The sequence below is a fragment of the Canis aureus genome, chromosome 16 (genome assembly GCF_053574225.1).
Source record: "Canis aureus isolate CA01 chromosome 16, VMU_Caureus_v.1.0, whole genome shotgun sequence".
Lineage (NCBI taxonomy): Eukaryota > Metazoa > Chordata > Mammalia > Carnivora > Canidae > Canis > Canis aureus.
Genome location: NC_135626.1, coordinates 34,408,694 through 34,434,565, shown reverse-complemented (window position 1 = coordinate 34,434,565; position 25,872 = coordinate 34,408,694). Strand labels below are relative to the sequence as shown.

Genomic DNA, 25,872 nt, shown 5'->3' with positions numbered 1-25,872 from the left:
TTGGAAGCTGTTGGTGAGGTAGATCCATCCTGATGCAGGAAGATAATATATGTACCAGGCATTATACTCTGTGCTTCATGTTTTCTTAACCCTTCCAGAAACTCAATGAGGAAGATACTGTAACTTGTGCTCTCTGACAGATGAGGAAACCGAGGGACAGTGGGGTGAGTCATTCATCTAAGATGACACAGCTGGTTGGCAGAGCTGGGATTTGAACCCCAGTGATCTGGCTCCATAGCTGTGGCTTGGTCATGACCCTAAGTCATGCTTCCATATGACTATGGGGAGAAAATTAAGCCACAGAAAAATACTGAACAATCTCATCTTTATTAAAAGTGGAAACATGTTTCAGTGCATAGGAAAAAACGGTGACATTCGATGAGAGAGAGCTTTACGGGTGGGTGAACTGGCACTTCACTTTGGTGCCACTCTTTATATGTTGCTGGAATTTCTCACAGCAAGCAAATGTTGCAATTAAAAGTAACATCATGGGGATCCCTGGGTGGCTCAGCGGTTTAGTGCCTGCCTTTGGCCCAGGATGCGATCCTGGAGCCTTGGGATTGAGTCCCACGTCGGGCTCCCGGCAAGGAGCCTGCCTCTCCCTCTGCCTGTATCTCTGCCAATCTCTCCTATTTCTATCATAAATAAATAAAATATTAAAAATAAATAAATAAATAAATAAATAAATAAATGTAACATCATGAGAGACTCCTAACTCTGGGAAACGAACAAAGGGTTGCAGAAGGGGAGGTGGGAAGGGGTTTGGGGTAAATGGGTGATGAGCACTGAGGAGGGCATTTGGTGGGATGAGCACTGGGTATTATACTATATGTTGGCAAATAGAACTTCAATAAAAACAACAAAAAAAAATTTTAAAAATAAAAGTAACATCATATTTAAAAGACTAAAAATAATACCTTATTAAATATATTTTAATATTGGGATACCTGGGTGGCTCAGCAGTTGAGCATCTGCCTTTGGCTCAGGGCCTGATCCCAGATTCCCAGGATCGAGTCCCACAAGGGGCTCCTTGCGTGGATCCTGCTTCTCCTCTCTCTGCCTGTGTTTCTGCCTCTCTGTGGGTGTGTCTCTCATAAATAAATAAAATCTAAAAAATATATATATTTTTAAAATATTTATCATATAATTATATTGAGTGTATGTGGTCAAAATATCTTTACATCTGGGGCTTCGTTTTTTTTTTTAAGCTCATGAGAGACACAGAGAGAGAGGCAGAGACATAGGCAGAGGGAGAAGAAGCAGGCTCCATGCAAGGAGCCCCTTGTGGGACTCGATCCCGGGAATCCAGGATCACGCCCTGGGCCAAAGGCAGGCGCTCAACTGCTGAGCCACCCAGGGATCCCTGGGGCTTACTTCTTTATGTAGTGTTTTTTTTCCAGAAGCTTCCTTTAGTTCAAACTATTATTTTGCAAAAATGAGAACAGAATACTCATGCCCCACCTATCTGCCTACATTCCGAAAGCATTAATTAATCACTTTGGAGGGAATCTGATTTTGTGCATTTGGAAGTACCTGTTTGTTACAAGAATTCTGTAAATAGTCTGGCTGAAATGGCTTGAATTTAACGCCTGACATGCTCCTAATAGAGAGATTTGCCCTTTTGTTCCCTGGTATCTGGATTTCCCTTCTACAAGCTCTTAGTAAGATGCTATGCTTGGGGGGCACCTGGCTGGCTCAGTCAGTTAAGCATCTCCCTTTGGCTCAGGTCATGATCCCAGGGTCCTGGGATTGAGCCCTGAGTCAGGCTCCCTGCTCAGCAGACAGCCTGCTTCTCCCTCTCCCTCTGTCCTTCCCCCTGCTTATGCTTTCTCGCTCTCTCTCAAATAAGTAAATAAAATCTTTACAAACACACACAAAAGATGCTATGCTAGATGCAGAGGCTCTGAGACTGAGTAAGCCCCAGGCTAGTGAGAGCATAGACCCTTCCCAAGGCTGAAACCAGGGAGCCACCTTGGACTTTGTCCCTGTTGCCAACCTGCCACTGAGCCCATCAGTGTGGCCCCCTACCTGCTGATCTGATCCACCCACCACTGTCCAGGACACAAGCACCTCTTTCCTTGCCTTTTCCAGTAGCCTCCTGCAGCCTCTCCTGCCTTCACCTCTGCCCCCATCACTCACCACCTCACATGTTCCCATCCCTCCATTGCCACCAGGCTAAACCCATCAGTGTCTCCCATTTCTCCCAGGAGGAGAACCAGAATCCTCACTGTGTCCACCAGGCCCACAGCCCAAGATCCACACAACCTTCCTCCCACTCCTTTTACTTCCTCTACCAGGTTCCCTCTCACCTTGGGGCCTCTCACTCCACCCTCCTGGCCTTATTAACCTCCACTTAGCATTCAGCTGTTATTTCACTTCTTCACGGGAGACTGTCCCAAGCCCCCACCATCAGAGCTCTTTACCCCCCTAACTCCAGAGCCGTCCCTGAGAGGGCCTGTCAGGTCCCTAAGGGTAGGAACCATGTCTCTTTGTGGTATCCTTAGAACGAAGCAGAGAGAGCCTGGCCCACACGGGTGTTCACTGAGCACTTGCTGAAAAAGGAGTGAGGGAGGGATCCACAGAGAGGTGAGGGAGGTGAGGGAGGCCCTGAAGGGTTCTGTGGCAGGGAGTGAGAAATGACATTTCCGACTCGGGCCCTGCTGAAGCAGGGTGTAGAGCCCTGTGGTTGGCAGGTCGGAGCAGGCAGGCAGAGCTAAGGCTGCAGCTGTGGGTGAGCCCTGCCTGGCCCGGAGCTCCCCATACCAAAAATAGGACTTGAACTCTATGCTGTAGGTAATGGGAGAATTTGGGAGGTTGTTGGGGAATCCCTCCCCACTCCCTTTCCTTTTCCATCCCCTCGTCCCTGCTTCCCCTCCTTCTGCAGACCCCGGAACAAGGAACAAAGTCTCTGAGTGCCAGAGAGCATGCTCTTCGTTGGAAAGGAAGTGGCAAGGGACTCAGAACAGACGTTGCTCAATGGGCCCCTTTGCCTGGCCCTGTTCCTAGATGTATAAAGCAGAGCTAGAGTAGTAGCGAGAGAGATGTCCTCCAGAGAGGGGCCGGGGAGCCCCCAAAACATCAGAGCCCTGTGCCCCAAGGGCGCAGGCGAGAGGGAGGAGTTGGGTCAGGCTGAGGCCCTAGACAACTAGACAGAGCCACTGACTAGTATCTGGGGGAGTGTCCCTGAGGCTCTGCTGCCTTCCATGACTTCTGCCTGTTGGCTTTGCCTCAGGACAGCTGAGGGGTCGACTCCAGGGCTCCAGCTCTGGGGCATGAAGAGGCTTCTGCTGCCCGAGGCCCGGCAAAGTCACCTCTCTCTGAATAATGTTGATGAGTAAGGGGGCTCAAGGTGGCACCTCGGCCTGAGGACTTGCATCCTCACCTTGAAGTTCCCAGGGGAGGGCACTGACTCCTGCCAGGGGCAGGGTTAGGGGAGGCAGGAGCCCATAGGACCCGGCCTGCAGCCACTTCCCTGGGCTCAGACTTCTGCTCTCCTGGCCTCTCTGCAGACATTTCAAGCCTTTCAAAATCTCAAAAGTAGGGCACCTGGGTGGCTCAGTGGTTGAGTGTCTGCCTTCAGCTCAGGTTATGATCCCGGGGTCCTGGGATCGAGTCCCACATCGGGCTCCCCACAGGGAGCCTGCTTCTCCCTCTGCCTGTGTCTCTGCCTCTGTCTGTGTCTCTCATGAATAAATAAATAAAAATATATTTTTTAAAAAACCTCAAAACCTCAGAACCTATCGGCTTCTATGTTTCCCACCTTATTCTTTGGGCTTGAATTTATTCTTCAGTTCAACAGCATTCACTGAGTGTCTGCTCTGTGCAAAGCCCCATATGAGGCTCTTAGTGATAAAGATGAACAATTTATTATCCCTGCTTCCAAGAGGCTTACAGTCTAGCGAGGGAAACCACATTCAGAACAATCTAAAACTCCAGTTTAATCAACCTGACTTTTTACTATTTTATGTAACTGACATATATAGGGCATGACCTATATGCTTGCCCCCACTTTCTGTCATCTTTGGAATCCTTGTTTATTTTTTTTCTCCAGCACTCTTTGGGGTTTGGGATTGTTTTGTTTGGCTACAGAAATGGTTAGACTTGCTTCAGCATCTCCTCACAATTTTCTCTGCATTATCAACCAGCTGTCACCTTGGAATTAGACCTGCCCCATCCCCTGGGTAGGTAGACCTTTCTGAAGTGAACTTGAAGCTGTCAGAGGATGCAGCTTCTGAAGAGGAGGCAGGAGACTCCCAGGCCATAAATATATCCTTGATAAGGGCCTGCAGTCCCACTGTTAAAAGGTTATTCCTTTGAAGGTGTATGAGCTCCTGGGGGAAATAATAGCTTAAATAAATCCTGATTATTTACCAACTCTAGTGGGGATTCATTTATAGCCAGGGGTGGGGGTGGGGGATAGAGGGAGCACCATCTTTCCTGGTCTAGTTGATTTCTCTAGATTTTGAGGTTGTTTCAGTTAGCTATTGCTACGTAACAAACCACACTGATTTGTTGTTCTTACAACGCTGTGGGTTGGCTTATGAGGGCAGTTCTGTTAGTCTCCCTTGCCATCATCACCCATGTGGCTAAGGTCATCTGATGGGGGTTGGGGGCCCAACACGGCCTCATTCGCATGTCTGGAGGTTGGTGCAGCTTGCCAGTTCTCCCAGTGGTCTCTCATTCTCCGGTGGACTCAGGGGACTTCATCAGGGCATGGCAATCTCAAGGTTATGAGAGGGTAATGGTAGACACTGGAAGACCTCTTTAGACCTAAGCTCCAGACTTTGCATGTCATTTCTGCCATATTCTGCTGGCCAGAAATGTCACTAGGCCAGTCCTGATTGAAGGAAGTGGCAAAGTAGACTTGACTGCTCAGTGAGGGGAACAGCAACATCACATAGCAGAGGGGTGCAGACACAAGGAGACGCCATTCATTGGGGCCATTGCTCTAGAACTCTACCATAGACATCTAAAAGAAGTAACATCTTAAGTGTTTGCTTCAGGACAGCAGGATAGATAGAGGAGGTGTAAGTCCCTACTTTCTGTCAACATCTATTTCCATGATTTTGCCCGGGGTTGTTATCCTTTGCCAGCAGGGAGAGAGCCTACAGATCCAGTTCCCTTGACTCCGCAGAGCCCATCAAACTGCATAGCAAGCACCATTTGGCTGATTCCCCTTGAGTTTTCCAAGCACGTTCCTCACCAGGCCCCATGACGTGCCGGTAAACTAGTAGATTGGGGTGGGGGGTGGGGTCCTGATTTGCAGCATTTGCCAGTTGCTATGGTGTAAATACTCCTACTGCTGCCAATTGCAAGCTACCGAAGTGACATCACTGAATGAGGAGTTTGGAATAGATATGAGTAATTGATTTTTGGCCCTGTACAAGCCAGCTCCCCACCTTTTCCTTATCTCTGGAATTTTCTAGAAAAAAGTGAATACAGATTTAAAAAGAAAAAAACAAAAAAAGCAAAACCTTTCTTGGTGCCAAAAGAATAAAATGTGTTAAGAAGACAGATTCTTGTTTCAGAAGGTGGGGAACTCCACAGCCATGAGACAAGCCGTGGCAACCCCAGAATCTAGGCAGGGCCTAAACATACCCAGTGATATCTTTGTGTAGGCAGAGACCATTTCTGAAAGGGTGCTCACCTAACAAACACTGGTTATTTCTGGAAGTGATGGTGGGTGGGGTGAGCGACCTGCCTTTATATATTTCTGCCCTAACTTCGCTTTCTTACAGCAAACACGTATTCGATTTACAATTACATGATTAAAACTAAAGAAACAAGATATAGACTTATTGAACATTGCAGACTGTATGAGTCAGATAAGTCAGGGAACTTGCCCTGGTCAAGGGCACACCCCAGACTAGGACCCAGGGCTCCTGACTTCTGAATGCTTCCCCACAACCTTCAGGCTGCCCCCAATCTGTACAGCTACAGATTGGGAAGAAATCGATCACTCTCCCAGTGAAAGCTCATGGAAGTTTGGAGAGCCTTACCTTGGGAGACTGGGCAGAGACCAAAAAGAGTCCTCTCAGGAGTAGCTTTCAGGCGTGGCAGGCCACTGCAAGGAAGTGCAGAACCCTTTAGGGACATACCCCCTGCCCCCCACAGAAAGTCTGACCCACCATTGCTGTCAGTGAGCAGTGAAGAAGAGCAAGTAATGGAAATCTCTGTATCGTTGGCCGGAAGGGTCCTCCCATCCAACTTACTTTTAGACTCTCCTCTTGGGAAATTTCCCCAGTTCTAAATCACTTAATTGAATTTGTTGTTGTTGTTGTTGTTTTTGGTTGAGAGGTTAGTGTTTCTTTGATTTATTTTCTCCTTTCTTGTATCCTTTTGCTGAAACAACCTTCAGGTTTCAACAAAGTAAGTACAAGGCCAGCCCAAATTCAGTATGAAAACAAGCGTCAATACATGAGTGAAAACCCAGAAAAGGCACCCTTATCTTGCAATGGGAGGCATTTGTTTTTAAGGAAAGGTCTTGCTTGTGTTTAGGAAGAGTGTGGGAGGGGGTCAGGGAGAATGAGCACCAGCAGACCAAGACAGAAAAAACCCTCTCTGGAAACAAAAGGAGGTGGTTGCATGGTTGTGATGCTGACTCGCCCTTGGCTCAGAGCTGTGTTCAAGGCTGAATGGGGTATGTTTGGAGCCTCAGTGGGGAGATTGCTTTTCCAGGCTGGGCCGACCCATAGGGGCCAAACCACCCAAGCACTAGGAGGTGAAACCAGTTCAGCCCAGCCTTCAGGCTTGTTTGGAAATATTCTGTATTTTCTATTTCACTTCCCATCCCATGGCCCTGTGTCCTCCTCCTCATGAGGCTGAAGGCTCCTTGAAGGCAACGTCCTTATCTGTTTTGTCTTAGCATCATTCTTGGCAAGTGATCAGTAAATGTGTATTGAATGAAGGAATCAAATTCAAAGCAACAGTATTTCAATGGCTTTTACTAGTTGGTTTTTGGGGAGGAAGGGTGGACAGGGGGAATTGGGAATGTGTAAGAAATAAAAGATTAAATAAAAGATGATCAGAGTAGGTCCCCACCTCAAAGAGCTTGCAGATAAATCCAAGAGACACGCTTTGACACGGATGAAGGTTCATTATCCTTTTAGCTTCTTGCCCTCCGGCCTCTTGCTTTCTATAGGTTGTGACCAAATTTGAGACTCTGTCTTCTCCTTCTGTCCCTCACCCCCATGGGGAAAGCAGGAGCACGTGAGTGTAAGAAGTGCTAAGTCCATACTGCAGTGGCTGTGAGGGTTGATCTCAGCTCTGACATTCTGTGTAGATGCTCAACAGTCGAGGACTAGGGTGGAGACTGAGGTCCAGGGGTGGGGATGGGACAGGGCAGGAGCAGGAGGGGCAGAAGGCAGGTTCCAGCCAAGGCTCTTAAAAAGTGCCAAAGGTCAAATGGGAGCAAGCAAGTTTAGCTGTCACATCCAAGAGCAAGTGGAGGGGGCCATGGACTGGAGTGAGGTCCGGTGGGGCCAGAAGCCAGTGGCTCTGAGTGTCTACATAGGACTGTAGAGGTGCCAGCTGTGAGCACGAAAGCTCAGAGTCAGGACAGACATCTTGTACATGGCCATGGAGCTTTTCCTGTGGTTCTCCCAACCGAGCCCTCACAAGCCCAGGCCCCAGGAAGGGGAGCCCCAGGCATGAATGAGTCCTCTGCTCTGCCCATTAGCCATGAGGCAGACAGTCAAGGCTTCCCTCTATCAGCTGCACACTGATCAAAAGATAGTGCAAGCTAGCCTTTAGTAAAGTTAGTTTTCATTTCTAACTTAAATGTCTATTCTGAGGTTATCTCCATCTTAGTTTTGGTGACAAGATGGCTCTTCTTTTATGAAATCATGATGATGGTAGGTGATCCATTATATTTTGGCTTCAATGGGCTCATTTGGCTAAATTAAAAAGTGGGCAATATCGGTCCCCAGATTTACAGAAGGAAATAGTAAGGCATCAAACCCCAGTCTGGTTATTTCTGCTCTATGTCTGGTCGCTCGGCTGCAGATCCTGGCTGCCAAAATAACACCATCATCACCAGCAACACGTACACAGCATACTCTTTGAACCAAGCACTATCTTAAGCATTTGCATATGCCAATTACCTCCTCCCCTTGGTTTGGCTCTCTGGCCCCCCTGTATCTACCTAATATCTGAAGTTGGCCTCTCCCAATGTCAACTGAAGCCTGGTTCTGGTGGCTTCCTTAATACAGGCCTCATAATCTCTTCCCTAACTCCCGGCCACCTGGAAAGTAGAGATCCACCTCAAAATTCCTATCTAATGGCTGTGTCTCCCCTCCTTGCTTCCAAATCCTCACCAGACTCTTATACTGACTGCCTGGTTGGGCCTCCTACCAGACACTGGCAAGGCCTCTGATCCCGAGCATGGGTCCTAGAAGGAAAGCAACCAGCTGCCTAGCTGTGAGTCCCCAGGATAACCACCAGTCCAGTTCCAGTTAGACCCTTCCCCACTTACCTGCCTTTGAGTTTTCTGAGGCCACATTCCACCCTCCTAGCAGCCTGACTTTACCATTTGCTTCCTGCTGGAATCTTCCCCAGACTCCCCACCGCTGTGTGAATCTTCTCGTTTCTAGGTCTAGCCCTTATCCAGCCTCCTCTAAGCAAAGCAAACCTTGAGTCAAATTCTATACTCTTGCCCCAGGCCTGGAGCTGTTGCTCGAACAGTACCAGAGAGCATGCCACATACACCTCACCACATTGTGGTGTATTACTTACTGTACACCGGATCTCCATTTTACGGAGAAGCAAACCAAAGCCTAAAGAGGTGAAGTCACTCGTCCAAGGTCACACAGCTAGGAAGTGGCAGACATGGGCTCTAATGCCAGGTTCTAGAGGCCTGGTGCTTAGCTACCACATTGCCTGGCTTCTCTAGGACGTCTGAGAAGCCCCGTACTGGGAGGTTTGGAATGAGATGAGCCTCTTTGGCTTCTGAGCTCCATATCTGTGGGAAGTTGCCAGTTCTGAGTCTTTGTTCCTGTGCCTTCCATGATCCTGTTAGGACCCACACAACCATCACCTCCATCCCTTCCTGAGGCGGAACCCTGGTGACCATCGCACGCTGAGTGGGGCCTGAGGTATTGAGCTCAGCACTCTGGGAATGTCAGTCACAATTGAGAAAAGCAAACCCGTGTCTGTTTGTAAAGGATTTCACAGCTGAAGGAGGAAGGGAATGTGGGAATCTGAAGCGTGGAGTCTGAGCCTGGCCGCACAGGGGTCTGAATCCTTACTGTGCCGTAGTGCGAGACTTTGGGCAAGTCTCTTAACTTCCCCGTGCTTTTGTTGTCTCATCTCTAAGGGGAATAATAATCATGGTAATACCTACCTCGTGTAGAGCTGTTGCTAATTATGGAGCTAATTAATATAATAATGTAATATAAATATGTATAGCCCTTCGAACAGAGCCTGGCACCCACAATGAGCTTTTCATGGGGTACACTGTTATTAATCTCTGGGGTAAGAACATGTACATTACCACCATTTTGCAAGCAAAGAAACTAAGACTCTGAGGGGTTGAATGAGATGCTCAATATTACACGCCTTCTGCAGGATGGACTCAGATTGAAATCCAGAGCCTCTGCTGAAAGACCTGGCATTTCCTCCATTTCTTCCAGGAGTTTCTTATTTCCATTTCTGATGCGACTGCAGTTGGCTGTGATCACCAGGCTAGCTACCACTTTCCAACTGCATTAATCCACTCCTGCAAAAATCAGGCTCCTCTTAACGATGCAGCTGCTGCTCGGAGTAGACCTGGGCCCACTGAGCAGCTGTCCACCTACACCTGGTCACTAGAGCCTGCAGAATGCGGCTGTCAGTGGGGAGGGCACTTACCTCCAGCAGGTGCCTGATTATGCAAATCCCGCACTCCAGAAAGGAAGGAAGGCTGGGGGTGCAGGGATGTGGCCAGCCCAGGACCCAGGAATGACTGATGAGGCTGGCTGGTTCCCTCTCCCTTGCTGTGCAGGCCGGAGCCTTGTGGTGACAGCAGCCCAACCACACTATCTCAGCTGCTTTGTAGCAGGCGCTGGGGCGAGGAAAGCTGAATTGGGTTGATATGGTTCTCCAGTGACTCATCCAGGCGTGGACCCGCAATGGATAATTAAGCTGTCTTGAACCTTCTTTCAGGCCCACACCCCCCAAGATGAACGCTCTCGATTTGTTTATCGGGTCTCCAACAATGGGCCACTATTCTCCTTCCCCACAACCCGGTTACACAATCTTTCCCCGTGTCTTTCAGCCACCTACTGAAAATCTGTCTGCGTGCTGAGCACTTGCTCCCCATCCCTCCACCAAACGCCTGGCTGGCACATCATCCCCGACTTTGATGGAATTGCTCACTGCCTTCTCGACTCTGCTCACCAAGAACCCCCTAAAAAATGACGCACTTACTCTCCTGCCGGAGCCTCCTGAGGGCAGATTTTGGTCTCCACGCTAAACCTTCACACTGTCCCTGGCTCCACACTGGATCTGGACCTCCGAATTAGCGATCTTCTGGTGCCTAATGAATGCCCTGGATCTTCCAATTCCCTTTGATCCAAATTTCTTGGGTTAATTTTTTTTTAATTCTTTAGAAAAACGTATAAATAACTCATGTTTGGGATGTCTGGCTAGCTTAGTTGGTAGAGCATGCAACGCTTGATCTCAGGGTCATGAGTTCAAGTCCCACTTTGGGCCTAGAGCTTACTTAAAAAAATAAAATAAAAAATAAGTAAAAAAGTAACTCATGTTTGTTATAGAAAAAGGAATACAAGTCACTCATAATCCTGCCACCCAGAAATAGTCTTTATAAATATATATATATATATATTTTGTTTATTATATATAAGATTTTGTTTATTCATTCATGAGAGACACAGCGAGAGAGAGAGAGAGAGAGGCAGAGACACAGGCAGAGGGAGAAGCAGGCTCCACGCAGGGAGCCCGATGCGGGACCCAGTCCCGGGACTCGGGGATCATAACCCGGGCTGAAGGCAGGTGCTAAACCGCTGAGCCACCCAGGGATCCCTCTTTATAAATATTTTTATAAACTCTTTATAAATGTATCCTCTTGGACCTACCTCCCCACATTCTAAGATTTATTCCCATGCCCTTCCTTCCCTGCTGGGGCACCACTGATAGGTACCCCCCAGCCAAGTATGTTGGAAGTATGCAGATGCCATTTTTAAAATGAGAATCTACTACAGGACAGCATATATTTGTTAATTTCTAGATTGTGGCTCTTGATGGTGAAGTCAGCTTCTTCATGGCGTCGGTATAGATTCCAATGACAATGTCTTGGCTGCATTTCTGGAACAGCTGCCCCCCGCCCCCCACCAGTCTCCTGTCCTCCGGCCTCCAGAGTGAGCAGAATAGTACACTAACATCACCAGTTTGTTCCTCCGCTTTGCAATCTAAACTGGCTTCTCATTACTTTCGGGATAGCCTCAGGACTCCTTAACCTGGTGTTGGTAGCTCTTTGTGACAAGAGGCCACCTTGCTTTTCCCATCTCTTCACTTCGCCACACAAAGTTACATTATGCGCCCTCCATCCCTGTCAGGCAATTTGCTCTTTCTAGAAGGGGACTGATTCTTTGCACCCCAGGATCTTTGTATCTATTGTTTCCTCTTCCTGGAATGAATTTCCCTTCCTTCTCTTTTGTCTGGATAATTTCTACTCTTCCTCTGAGACTTGGTTCAAGCATTACATCTTCCAGAAGCCTCCCTTAAATATCTCATCTCCAATCTTGTTCCATCTCAGTTTAGTGCTTCCCCTCTGTGGATATATCATGTCACCTATAGAACTTGTCTGGAAGTCTGTCTTGTCTAGACTCTGAGCGACATGAGGACAAGGACTCTGTTTTTTCGAACTCTGTTTTTCTACCCACTGACAAAATTCCTGGCCCACACTACATACTCAGTTCAAAAAATTTTTTTCAGATTAAAATGTAAGAATGAGAAATAGACCTTATAGCTACCCAATGTTATTGTTGCTCAAGAAGTGAGCATTTTAATCAGATCCAGGTACAGCGTACATTTTAAAATTGATCCAAACACTAAGTGTATACACACCTATGATCACATGCTTTACTTTGCGTAAATTATCCCACTTAATGTCATTTCAACCTCATGACAACCATGTTGAATAAGAATTATTTCCATGTTACAGGTCAGCGAGATTCAAAGTCTTATTAAATCTTACATGTAGTAAATAACAGGATCCGAATTTGAACCAAGACCAAAATCATGATCATTCTCTGAAGAAATGATTGGGATTTGATGGTCTTTAAGGTTTTTTGGATACAGAAATTTGTTTCCCCATTTGGTTCCTTGTAATTTAGCAGCTGAGTAATCGTGGATCTGCATCCCTCCTCACAGGTAACCAGGGAATTTGTGAATGAGTTGTGGATTAATGCATGATGACTCTCGTGCTGCTTTCTGGCTGACTCTCCACCATTGGCACCAAGTTGCAAAGGTCTTGTTCTTTCCTGTCCTGCATTGTACGAGTATGATAAGCTTGTTCCAGTCATCTTTCCTTAAAAAAAAAAAAAAAAAAAAAGATTATTTTGGAAAGAGAGAACATAAGAGGGAGGGGCAGAGGGAGAGGGAAAGAGAGAATCTCAAGCAGACTCCACACTGAGCACGCAGCCCAACACAGGACTCTATCTTATGACCCTGAGATCAGGACCCAAACTGAAATCAAGAGTCAGATGCCCAACCAACTGAGCCACCCCGGCGTCCCATCCAGTCATCCTTCCTTTTTTTTATTTTTTTATTTTTTATTATTTTTTTTTAATTTTTATTTATTTATGATAGTCACAGAGAGAGAGAGAGGCAGAGACACAGGCAGAGGGAGAAGCAGGCTCCATGCACCGGGAGCCTGACGTGGGATTCGATCCCGGGTCTCCAGGATCGCGCCCTGGGCCAAAGGCAGGCGCCAAACCGCTGCGCCACCCAGGGATCCCCAGTCATCCTTCCTTAACCAAACATTTTTTGCTCAACTTGAAGAAGTGGTGAATTGCTTCTCACAGAGAAGATAGTGCTGATTCAGGTGGCAGAGTTTGTACTTTGACCTGACTTTAAGATCTTAACAGAAGGGCTCTGATACTGAATACTCTGTGTTGCTAGAAAATGCCTTGCTAGACTGTGTAGGCTCCCATTCACTCATTCATTCAAAAAACATATACAGAGGGCCAAATAATCCCAGTTAATAACAGTAGCTAACCTTTATTGAGGGCTTAATATGTGAGAAGCACTGCTCACATGCTTTACAAATAGTAACTCAGGTAATCCTCATTGTTGAAGATCCCCTCAGGCAGGAGCTATTATGACAGTTTTACAAATGAGCAAACTGAGACAGAGAGGGTAAGTAAGTTGCCCAAGGCCACACAGTCTTCTCATATACGGCCTCTTCTACCGTGCACAAGGCTCTCTGCCAGCTTTGAGTATGGGGAGCTGAGTATGACACAGGCCCTGCCCTTAAGTGGCTTACGAGTTCATGCAAGAGCAACGTGGAGCGAGGGACTGCAATACTCTGGTCTTCCCCTTGTGCTAGATGAAAAGACACATCAGAAAAGCCTGTTGGATAACTCACTGATGACCTCAGAGGAGTCACAGAGAAGGTGACACTTCAGCTGAGTCTTAAAGGACTATCGCAAGGTCCATAAATCAGAAAAGATGGGGTTTGCTGTAGAGCACAGCTTTTGTAGAAGGGACAGATGATGCAAGGTGTGGAATGGAAAAGGAATAACTTGCTAGAAGAACAGTGGAAAGTGCCGAGGGGTGGCTCACACAGTCACAAGGGAACACAGCAAGAAATGGGCTGAATATTAGATTGGGCCAAATCATAGAAGGTCTAAAGGAATTATATATTTCTTAAAGATTTTATTTTTTTATGTATTTGAGAGAGAGTGAGAGCACAAGCACAGGAAAGGGCAGAGGGAGAGGGAGAAGCAGGCTTTCTGCTGAACAGGGAGCCTGACTCAGGGCACGATCCTAGGACCCTGAGATCGTGACCTGTGCCAAAGGCAGACACTTAACTGAGCCACCCAGGTGCCCCAGGAACTGTATTTTATTTTGTGAGAAATGGAGAGTTAATGAAGGTTTTTAAACAGAGGAGTGGCGTTATGCCTATGAGCAGTGGGAAAGGGGGATGGGTGAGGGAGAGAGTTAAAATAGGAAGCCAGGAATCAGCGAACCAGTTCCTGATTGGAATTAACCAGGCGAGAAATACACGGTCCCCCAAAAGAAGGCATTGGCTGGAGGTGTATTTTAAGAAGCAGATCAACTGGACTTGATGGGTGAAAGCTTCTCCCTTGGGCCTTATGTAAATAGGCTGGCGTGAACCAGTCAACCACAGCAGGGAATCAAGGAGGAAGAGGTCCTTCATTCATCTGTTTCTTGGTTCAACAGGACCTGCACCAGGTAGTGAGGATCTAGTGGCCAGTCAGACGGAAGCCAGCCCTCAGAGCCCACAGTGTCGTGGGCAGGCAGACGGGTAAACAGGCTGGTTACAATACAAAGGGGTGGGTGGGCCACCCACAGAGGCAAGTCTCTGAAGCCTGATGGTGAATGTCTTGACTGCAGGCTTCACTGGCAGGACCCACCCTGAGGCCTGGCTGGTTTCCTCTCTACCCTTCTGCTGGCCAAAGACCTGCCCCTGGGTTGTCCAGCCAGGACAGAGGCCACGAGTGGATATTTGGGGTTGGCAGGGCTGGAGCCCTGGAGAACAGCTCAAATGACAGCAGTACAGAAATGGGGCACCCCACTGTGTGAGCCACATCAATGCCCATGGAGGAAGTCAGGAGCCAAATGCCAGTAGGACTGGATAGAAACCCCTAGTCCAAAGGGCCAGGGCTGGGGAGGCAGAGCCAAGAGTTTGGAGTTGGGCAGATAGGAGGCAAAAACAAGCCAGAAGGGCTGGATGAAACCATAGGGGGTGGGGCTGGGGTGCTGTTTTCCCTGAGGGGCTGGTATGCCTGCCACGCTTGGCTTCTGGGAGCTGCCAGAAAGGGTCGGAGGTAGGACACTAACCACGTGCCTTCCCTGCACCCTGCAGAGAAGTGACCCTGTCCCCCGCATGCATGCTTCCCACCCCATCCCAGGTACCCCCCCCCCAGTTCATCTGGGTGGGCTGTGGATTGGATCCTAAGGAACCAAGGTGGACTGTCTGTAATTGTTCGGCAGGAGGCAAGTGGAGGAAGAGAGAGGAGCCGCTCGCATAGACAGCAGGGCCTGTGAGAGCCCTTCGTCCCCGTCTCGCCCTCTCTAGTTGCCACTCTTTACAAAGAAAAAAAAAAAAGGAATGAACGTGGTCAGCAAAAGCGAGAGGCGGTGTTTAAGCTGTCAGTGCTGCTGAGCCAAGCGGACAGCGCCCGCCCGACCCTTTGGGACACCCACAGAATCCAGGGCCCCTCTCAGAACATTCAGGGCAGACGGACGAGGTCAGCCACGGGGCGAGGAGGTGGGTAGAGAAGGCAATCGGGGAAGTGAGAGGCACTGCCAACAGCCAAGGGAGCGGCGAAGGGGAACAGCAGAGATGGGGGAAGGAGGGTGGAAGTGGAGGCCCCGTTTCCTGTCTGCCTCTTGTGGCTCTGCGTCTAGAAGCCTCGGTTTCCAAACACCCGCACCCGCAGCTGACGTGGCTCCTGGGCACCTGGTGGTGGAGGGGAAGGCCTGAGTGGGGAGACCCACCGGGGCGTCCTGAAGCCTGCCAGGCCCGATGGGAGGTGGCCCCAGGTGGACCGGGACACCACCCGGGGAGGGAAGGGGACAGGGGCCGAGAGGCGTGTACCAAGTCCTGGGATCGCTACAGGCTCCTCTGCGTTTGGCTGCCCTTGCTGGATGGGCTTTTCATTTTATTAACTTTAATTTGTAACTGGGTCGATCAGCAATTGTTCTTCCTGGAGGGTGTAATTAGGATTATAAATAAAGCCAAGTGGAGGGCTTGGATGACCTACAGCTGTGTATTCTGTGCTGTAATGAGCCCAGGGGGGGCCCAGGCATCCTCCCCGGAGAACGCATTTTCCAACAATACGTATGTTGCTTCATGGGCTCCAGTGGAAAGCTGACGTCTCAGAGAATCCTCACACTTCTCTGGAAGGAATCAAATTGGCAACCTTGATCTTCTAGGGACCAATCAGCTTGGAGATTTACTGTAGGAGCCTTTTGAATTTAGAGCCCATAGCTCTAAGTCAATTCCAGAAGTCACATCTCCTGCAGGAAACCTTCCCCGGCCTTGTATAGGACCCTTTCTATCTGCCTGGTGGGGGCAGGACCCACAGCCCCTCAGACCCACCCCTTCCCTCCATGCCCACTGTCCAGGCTTTAGTTCAGGGCAAGTAGGTTTCCACCTACATTATTCCCCGATCCTCCTGGCTGCTCCCCATGCTCTCGATCTCATTTTCTCTAAAGCAATCTGACTAAAATGCAAATCTATCCTGGTCTTATGCCTGCCTGTAAGCCTTCCAGGAAAATTAAATGCCCCCTCTCCAGCATGGCACAAAGCTTTCCGCAGACTGGCCCATCGGACCCCCACACTCCTGCCATATCGCCCAAGGTGATCCAAATCATGGCCAGTCCCACACATCTCTGCACTTGGAATTCCCTCTTCTTTCAATATCCCTTTGCCGCTTTCCCAGGGAAAACTTCTAACCACCCTTAAGGCCCAGTCCAAATAAGTCCTCCTCAAATGAATCTCCTAAGCCACTCCTCCTCCAAACTGCCGTGGACTTTTTACCTTCACCCCTCTCATTGCTGTCTCTTGCCCTTATATGTCTGCCTTTGCTTGGCCTAACACTGGTCCTCCACTGTCTTAAATCGAGTGTCATTGTGTCCTTCTGGAATTGTGGATGCATTCTGGGCAAGGATTCTTATCTCCAAGATTTTTTTTCAAGGTCCAGCCCACATAAGGGCCCAATGAAGATGGTGCAAAAAAAATGTTCCAGGGGCACCTGGGCAGCTCAGTAGGTTAAGCATCTGCCTTCGGCTCAGGTTGTGATCTCAGGGTCCTGGGATCCAGTTCCGTGTCAGGCTCTGCACTCAGTGGGGAGTCTGCCCCGACCCCTCCCTTCACTCACATACTCTCTCAAATAAATAAACAAATAAATAAATAAATAAATAAACAAACAAAATCCTTAAATTAAAAAAATGTTATTTAATTTTTAACTCAATTACCTTAAGTTTGAATAGCCACATGTGGCTAGTGGCTACCATTGTGGACAGCACTGGTTTGGATCAAGCCAATTTAGAATAAAAGCCTAAACACACAACCTACCTGTGTCAGTCAGCCCCTCACAGCCACATCATAATCTTTGAAGAAAACAAATGCTAGCAGTAATAATAATAATAATAATAATAATAATAATAATGGGTTCAATGTTATTTGGGTAGCTCAAACTGGGCAATATCACATGGTCATCATCTGGTCTGGCTTCTTACCGTCCAAGGCCACATCATCTGTGTGCTCACTTAACACATGCTGGGACCAGAGGGATCTTGCCAGTAAGAGCCTTCTAAAGACTTGGACCATGAAAGCAACTAAGTGAGCTCCTCCTGGAACTGGCAGTGGTATTTTCCCAAGCAGGGGAGAATGCTTTGCCAGGTATCCTTGAGGTCTGAGGGACATGATCTTAATTTATCACGAAGGAGTCACTTGATGGCCCAGCCCTAAAAACTTCAGACCAGGATGGGAATAGGTACAGCTCGGCAGAAGTGCAAGTGCCAGGCCCCTGGGTTTCCTTCATTCCTGTTCCAGCGGAAGGGCCTTTATTCTGCTGGTACTTTCACTCCTCTTGGCAATTAGCAAGGAAGCTTCACCCTTTCTCTCCGGGCAGCTGCGTCCTTTGGAGCCAGGGGAGCCCAGAGCTCTCTGGTGACAGGCAACAGGATAGAGAGCAAGGTGACATGGGCTACTGGCAGCAAAAAAAGCAAAGTCGACTGGCCACATGCATCGCCTACCTCAGGTAGCAGCCCGCACTGGGGAGGAGGAGGTGCCCAGGACAGGAGCACTCAACCTCCCCTGGCCTTGGAAAGAAACGGTTTTATCTGGGGGAGGGGGGTGGCGGCAGACAGGGGGATGGGGTGAGGCTGCCAGGGTGGCTGTAGCTCTGTTTAAAAACACTCTCACGGAATGGTGTGAACTAGCAAAAGGAAAATAATTACAGCATTTTAGCCAACAATACATCTGCTTAAACTCAGGTATAAATAGATCTTCAGCCCTCCTCCGCTGAGCACAGCCTCTCAAATCTCAACGGTGAGCTGCCTTGTGGAGGGGCAGGGGAATGTCTTCTGGCAAGGCTAGGGGGCCCTCCCACCCCTGGAGCACTGCACCACCGTACAGCCCTGCTTGGTCTCCGGGGAGAGGAAAGGCCGAGGACAGGGAAGAGCAGCATTCCAAATCCCTCCATACTCATGCCTGTAACACCCTACAGCCGCTCTGTACGGGGCCCCGGTTGGGGGTTCTCAAAGTGTTAAACAAGCTTATCGTATGACCCAGCAGTCCCCCTTCTGGGTACTAATGCACAGAAATGAAAAGCACACGTCCCCACAAAGACTTATGCACAAATGTTCGTGGCAGCTTTATTCACCATAGCTGCCAGCTGGAAACAACCCAAATGTCTAAAAACAAGGGAGCTGATCAAGAAGCTAGGATTTATCCATACAGTGGAATATTACTCAGCAGGACAAAGAGAAGAGCCACCTGCAGACACAATGATATGAGTGAACCTCAAAATTACCATACAGACGGAAAAGACACATGAGTCCAAACTGTACGGTGATGTGTGTGAGACGGGCAAATCCGGTCTATGGAAATGGAAAGCTGATCCGTGGGTGCCCAGGCCCAGGGGAGGGGGTGAGTGGGAAGAGGACACAAGGGAACCTCTTAGGTTGATGGAAATGTTCTGTACTTGATTATTGTGTTAGGAACACAGCATGGACATTTACGCCTCCCCAAACAGTACATCTAAAACGGGCACGTTTTATTGTATGTACATCAGACCTCCATAAAGTTGATGTGGCAAGTCCTTCCTTCCGAAGGGCCTGGATGAGGGGGCTGGAGCCTCCATGCTGACAGAAGCCAGCCGGCCCCTCCTACAAAGTGCAGACACACGCCTTTTCAGAAAGCCCAATCAAAGATCAGGGAAGTCTCCCTCGAGGCCTGGTGATACCACCAAGCTGGAAAAACAGCTCCCTGGCGGCCTGGAAAAGGTCCCTCTCTGGCCCTTGATCCTTAAAAGGCTGGAATTTCTGGCTGAACAAGAGGGCCTGGGCCCAGTCTCCGGGCAGGACGCCCAGCCACCCTCACGCAGGTGCCGGCTTGCTGCCCAAGCACAGGCCCTGCCCCGCCCCCCCCCCCCCCCCCCCCCCCCGCAGGTCCCTACAGCCCTGTGGGGGGCAGAGCAGAGAGGCCACTCAATGCCCAGCCTTCCTATGCTCTGCCCCCACCACCTGTGACTGCCAAAGCCTCTGCATGCACAGTAGCTCTGGGGGGGAGGGTCGGTGGGGGGGTTGGGGGAGGAGGAAGCAACACCCCAGCTCCTATCCAGCTCCCCAGCCAGGGAGCCCTGAAGTCACCTGAGACCTTTACTCTGAATGAGGATGGCTGAACAGCCCCCAGAGAGAGGCCGGGAGTTGGTGACAGGAGCCCTTAGCCCAGTGCCCTCTACCCCACACTAGACTGGGCTCCCAGGAGTTGCCTGCCCTGGGAGGGATTTTTTAATGGGGTTGGTTCTGAACACTAGTTCACTGGGGCAGGGCCTATGAAACAAAGGGACTGTTTGCCCCTGTGGCTGGGTGGCTCTGGGAGGGGGGTTGTGGTTACTGCTGCTGCTGGCTTGGCAAAGGGCAACCCTGCCCCCCAGATGTGGGCATCGTCCTTGCCCACTGGCTGAGGCCTTTCTGACTGTGGGCTCCAGGGCCCTTTGGAGCCCAGCAAACCCTCTGTGGGGTCACAGAGAGGGTGGGCCTGGGACCAGGTTCTGCTGGTGGCCGTGGGATCTGCTCTCCCAGACCACGAGGGGTCCTCACGAGCCCTAGGGGCCTCACCTCCTCCACTCTGTCTGGTTCTATCCATCTCTCTTTGTCTCTGGGTTTGTTTCCCTTCCCCCGTTCCCTGTTACCACCTGCACCTGTTTTTCCTGGCTTGCTCCATCTCTCCAATCCACAGGCTGTGGATTCCCAGGGGTCCCCTCCCCTTACCTCCCAGGCAGCTGTTGGCCCTGGCCTGAAAGTGCAAAATGAGCTAGCTCTTCCTCTCCTCCTACCCGCCACCCTGCCAGGGAGCCAGCCAGAGAGCCAATAGCCAGAGCACCAGGGGGTGCCCAGGGCTAGGGGCTTGAGAAGTGGGGGCTGTGCCCGGGTGTGACACCTGCCACACCCTGTGACCGTGACTGGGAGCTGGCCACTCACCCTCTGCTCCTCGGTTTTCTCATCTATAAGATGAGAACATCTTCACTTTTATTATCTCAGCTCTGCCCACCAGCACGCACACAGACACACACAGACACACAAACACATACACTCCATGTTTTAAAAGTTTAGGACTATCAAATTACATTCATTTCATAATTATTAATTCAGGAGCCGATGTGATATGAAACAAAAGCAATCAGAGCTCCTGAGCTGCATGCCATGGTTTTGTTTCATATAAAATAGGGTCTTGAATTAGTAATTACTGAATAAATGTACATTTATCATGTTCCCCATATAATTCCAGTAAAGAAACTTGACATTTTAGTTAAGCCTGTGTAGCCTTCACACAGATAAATGTTCTATTTCTGCTAGGCTTTTCAAAAGATAAAAAAGTCAGCCCTGGGTCTCTTCCTCCCCACGCTTTTCTGGTCTAGGGGTGGGATGGGGGAGCGGGGGAAGTGGGGAGCCAAGGACTGGTGATTGTTGAGACCCCTTGTGCTGCTGGGTTAGGAGGCCCGAGTGTGTCCCATCGGCTAGCACCCTAGTCACCCATTAGGCACCAGTATCATTGGTCCCGCCTACCCAGGCCAGGCTTCCCGTCAGATACCAAAGAAAATGGCCAGCAGGATGAAGGCCTGGGCCCCAAGACCTGCCTCAGCACAAAGCTCTCTGTTCTTCGCCTGCCTGCCCAACCCACAAGAATTGGGAGCAGTGACAGTGGAAGCAGAAGGGGCCAAGGTGGGGGCGTCTTAGGATTTTCCCAAGGGAAAGGGAACAGGTGTCTTGGCAAGGAGACTGCACTTGGGAACGGAGGCTGCTCTCCAGAACATCTCACGGGCTTTCAAACAAAAGTGCAGGTCAGCTGGTCCCCATACGACCCCTGGAGAGACCTCTCTCTTCCACAGAAAGCGAGCCCCAGGGCGATCACTCCCATGCCATTCTCTTTTCCAGTCCCATGCAATCGGTCAAAGGCCCTGAGCCAGACAGGGTAAGCTGCGTTTCCAGTCTTGGCCTCATCTAGCAACATCCAGATCTGCAGCCCCTCCTCCTAGCTCCCTTCCCCACTGAACACCCCACTCCAGTGTCTTACAGATGCTTCCGATTCGGTGTGCTCAGAGCAGCCCATGACTCCCTCTCTGGGAGCAGAGCTGTCCTTCTGGCTGGGCTCCCCAGCCTTGCAGCTAGCCCCAGTCACCCAGGCCCTGCCTCTGGCCACAGAGAATCCACCGTCCCTGATCCCCCTCCTGGCCCCTCCTCCAGACCTCTAGGCCAGGGCTCCAGGCAGGAATAATGGTTTCTCCCTCAGTGCTCTGCAACCTGCCCTCCCTACAGCCCTGCCCCCCCTTTGCTCCCCACCTCCTCAGCCCAGGCCCCCATCTAGCCCTTCTGGACCACGGTGGGGCCTCCCATGGTCCCACCCACCCCCACACTGGAAGTAGAGGGGCCTCTGCACTTGGCTTCGGGCTGATCATTCACAGCCGTGGCCAGAACCTTCAGTGACTTCCTCATTCAAAGACTCAGCCTGTGTGGAAAGGAGGACGAAAGAAATGAAGGGTAACTCAAGTTCTCAGAGGGAAAGATGGGGGGCCATCCATCAGGTGCAGAGACGGGAAGTGACTGGCACAGGGTCACCTAGTAAGGCAGAAGCACACTGGCATGTTCTTGGGACAATAACACTCTTCTTCTGACCGCTCCCCTGTATCCCCACTTGACATGGTGTTCCAGTCACGCAGAGCTCAAATTTGCATGCTCTTTCACAGGTCTGCTTCCTTCCTCATGCAGTCAATGCCCTTCCTCTCTTCCCCCACCTCCACAGCCTTAGCCACCTGCCTGAGCCCAGATGAAATGCTGCCTCCTCCAGGAAGCCTTCCCTGAATGCCTATCCTGGCACACCCCTTTCATGTCACTCAGTACTCTCAGACTTAGGTTAGAATTAATCCCGTACGTGCCCCCTAGGAGGGGTGGGACTCATCTTACTCACCTCCATCGTCCAAGAGCACCCTGCATAGGACCTGGCCTGTCACAGGTGCTCCACAGGTATTTCCGGAAGGAATCATCATAATATTTATTGTTGTTATGAATGGCTGACGTTGACAGAGCCCTCACTTGAGTCAGCCACCGGGCTCAACATGCGAGTCACAGTACACGCATCTTCACAACAGCCCGGCTGACTAGCCCCATTTCACAGATGGGGAAACTGGGACTCAGTGGAAATAAGCAGCTGGCCCGGGCTCTCACGGCTGGAAGGTGGCAGATTTAGAATTCAGCCGCAGGCGTCGTCTAGATGCAGCCCTGTGACTCTTGTTCTCTGTGCTCTGCCTGCAGCCAAGACGACAGTGCACTGGGCCAGGTGGGAAGCTGGTCAGTGCCCAGGACTCCACTGGCCCCAGACGACCCTGCCAGCCCCGGTGACCCTTGTGGCCAAAGCCTGAGGGACAGAAACCCCTAGAGCGGTCACGACAGACTCTACTCAGTCCTGCTTTGCCAATGACCCTGAGGGTTCGGAGCAGGCCCTGGATCCCCAGCCCAGCTGGCCGGCTGATGACAAGAGTTCCCTGCTGGCCCCCTGCCACAGGGACACGGAGTACCTTTGCACATAACCTCTCTTTGTCACCCCGTTGGTCACAGTGAATAGGTCAGGCCCAGGGCAAACTGGTAAGGTGGCAGAAGTTTGTCTTGGATGGCGTGTGCAGCCTCTGTTCTGTTCCCTTTCCACTTGGGGCTTCCTGCTGGCTGACCCCTCCCTGTACCTCAGGGGGGACGCAGCGGCTTAACCCTTTGCACCCGAGAGCAGCACCAAAGGACGACAAAGGGGACTTCAGGCTTTTCGGGGAGACGTGCAGTGAAAGTGGGGCTTCTCCTTGCTCACAGAATTGGAACTGACCTGCAGCTAGTCCGATGACAGCCTGGGACCGTGTGTCCCCCCGGGGGGGGCCCCTCCTCCACCACCACGGAGCTCAGCGGGGAAGACGCTTTCTCACCTGTTTCCCCACTGGCTCGGAGACCTCCCAGGTAGGGGGGCTGGACAACCCCAGTCCTTGCTGCCACTCCTGTACCCCCAGGACCGGCCTGCTCTTGTTCCCCAATCCTGTGCGTGTGGCCCATGCTAGGACTGCATGGCACCGGCGCCTGGAACCGCTCCCCACTTGACGGACGTCAGAGGCTCAGAGGGGTCACAAGCCCGGTGTGTGAGCGGCTGGGAGTTGAACTTTGGTTCATGTGGCTGCGAAGCCCATGCAGCCTGGCCCCGGTGGCCTGTTAGCCTCAACTGCCCAACACAGTGTCCCCAGGGAGCAGAGGTCAGCTGGGGACAGGGGAGAAGGGGTGTCCCGCACTGTGCTTCCACTCCAGCCACAGGGTCAGCCTGCCGAGGGCGGCCCACCCCTGCCTCTGCGACCGTGACCCTGGGCAGCGTAACCAACCTGAACCTCCCTTCCCTCTTTTGTGAACTACGAGCTAAAAACACCTATTTCTCCAGATTCTTGTGAGGATTAAACAAGATAATCCAAGTTCAGTACCGTGCACAGAAGCACCTGCTAGGTGCTCAAGGAAACCTCGCACTGGGCCTGTGCCCCCGGGTGGGGGTGGGGCAGGCTGGCGACAGTGACAGCAGGGCACCGGAACCCACAGGAAACTTCATCACAGAGACCAACAGCACATACATGGGAAGTAACAAAACAAGAAGAAAAAACCTTAAAATTTTGGCTGAGCAAAGGCAGCAGTATAATTACCGTCATTTATAAAAACTGCTTCCCATTAATGCCTAATTCCCGTGAAGCGCAACAATGATTATCTCATTAACTATGTGTCAGATTAACTTTGTTGTAGGTTTTATTTGATTAAAACAGTGAACTCTCAACACGTATGCTCATTCTTCATAGTCTGTGGTTTCTGGAGCACAGTGCTCTGTTGACATCTTTTTTTCTAAATTAGAAAGCATATTTCTGCGGAAGTGTCTTGTACAATCCAGTTATTTGGGGTCCCCAAGGTGGAGCAAGGTGGAGCAAGGTGGAGGGAGAGTTCCCAGTGCTTCCTACCAGCACCCACCTTTGGATAGCAGCACCCAACTTTGGATTTTCAAAGGCTGGTGAGGGAGGGTGAATTATGTGTTAATCTTTTAGAAGCTCGGCTTTTGTACCATTTGAATATTTTACTATGTGCATATGCATTATTTTATAGTAGCAGAGGTTGCTGGTTTGGTTTTTCCCCCCCAATCCGTTGAAAACTCCAAAGTTGTAACATCCTGGATCCTGTTTCCCCCATGGGGAGGAAAGGCTGCTATCTGTCATACGCACTTAAGCGCCTGACAATTTTCTCATTTTCTGATAGGCGCTGCAGCCCCCACCCCCCGCTCCTCACCCCTACCTTAACAGAGAAAAGCTGCTGGCTGACAGCTCCCAGCTGCACAGGGAGATAGCTGAGAATTTCCAATAGGGAAGTGCCATGCCTTGCCAACTCTGGGGAGGACAGAATAATTGGTTGGAACCACAGACCTGGGCGATGGTGCACAGGGAGACGGTCCTGGTAGAAGGTTCCCTGGGGGTGGGCTGGGCATCTTGGCGATGCCAGGCTAGAGGCATTGTAGCCAGGCCCCCAGGCCCTTCAGCGGCCCCTCTTACCTCCAGGAGCCCTGGAGTGTGTCGCTGCCATGGGGGCGGAGGAGTCTCTGCAGCCCACACTAGAGCCCTGGGTCCCTCTCCTGGAGATCAGGTGGTGTGTGGGGGAGGTGGTTCAGGAGGAAAAGTCCGTTCTAGCACTCAACTTCTATGGGGCAGGGAAGATGGGGCGGCGGCAGCGAAGACCCCCATTCTCATTATAGGAAAGAGAGGCCAGAGATCTGCAAGGGGGGACTCACATTGTCTCAATTCCCTAGAGTCTGTGCAGATGGAGATGGAGGGTGGGAGTGGCAGGGCTCTCAAGGACAGAGGCATCCTGGAGGATCTCGGGCAGGAGGACCTCAGAGAGAGGAGCCCCTGACAGGGGGAGATGAGGGCAATTGCATGTTCTTTCCCCTCCTGATCAGAATCCTTCCCCCTGGTATAGATTCCCGCCAGCCCAGGGCTCCTGGAGACCGTCCTTCTCCAGCCCCAGCCTCACTCTCTATGGTCTGACTGCTTCGCCTTTGGCCATTGGATCTAATGCTCAGGACAGCACTGTCCAGCAGAAATAGAATGCTGGCACGTAGGTAATTCTAAAGTTGTCTACAGCTACATTTTTAAAAATGCGAAGAAACAGGTAAAATGCATTTTAGGAATATATTTTGCCTAATCCAACACCTCTAGAATATTATCATTTCAACACGTAATCAACATAAAAATGAATGAGATCTTTTACACCCTTTTTCTGTACTGAGTCTTTGAAAGCCGGTCTGCAGCTCACTCTTGCAGCACCTCCTGGTTTGGATTAGATCCCTTCTCAGGGCCCAGCAGCCACAGGTGGCTTGTGGCTGCCATATTGGGCAGCACAGGC

General features: G+C 50.4%; 2 long non-coding RNA genes across 3 annotated transcripts in view; one reads left to right on the top strand and one right to left on the bottom strand.

Moving 5' to 3' along the window:
• The window catches only part of LOC144286366 (uncharacterized), a 30,745-nt gene extending 14,794 nt beyond the window's left edge, over window positions 1–15,951 (top strand). The window contains exons 2-5 of one of the 2 annotated variants that reach the window (XR_013354445.1): window positions 99–164; window positions 12,370–12,497; window positions 14,404–14,488; window positions 15,178–15,951. This is a non-coding gene — a long non-coding RNA (uncharacterized LOC144286366). The remainder of the gene's footprint in view (window positions 1–98; window positions 165–12,369; window positions 12,498–14,403; window positions 14,489–15,177) is intronic. The other variant, XR_013354444.1, reaches the window with a different exon arrangement.
• Window positions 11,969–22,924, bottom strand: LOC144286368 (uncharacterized). Its single transcript, XR_013354447.1, has 2 exons — window positions 22,385–22,924; window positions 11,969–12,526 (listed from the first exon to the last, which is right to left on the bottom strand). It is a non-coding gene; the product is annotated as an uncharacterized LOC144286368 (long non-coding RNA).
• Window positions 22,925–25,872: the final 2,948 nt, after the last annotated feature.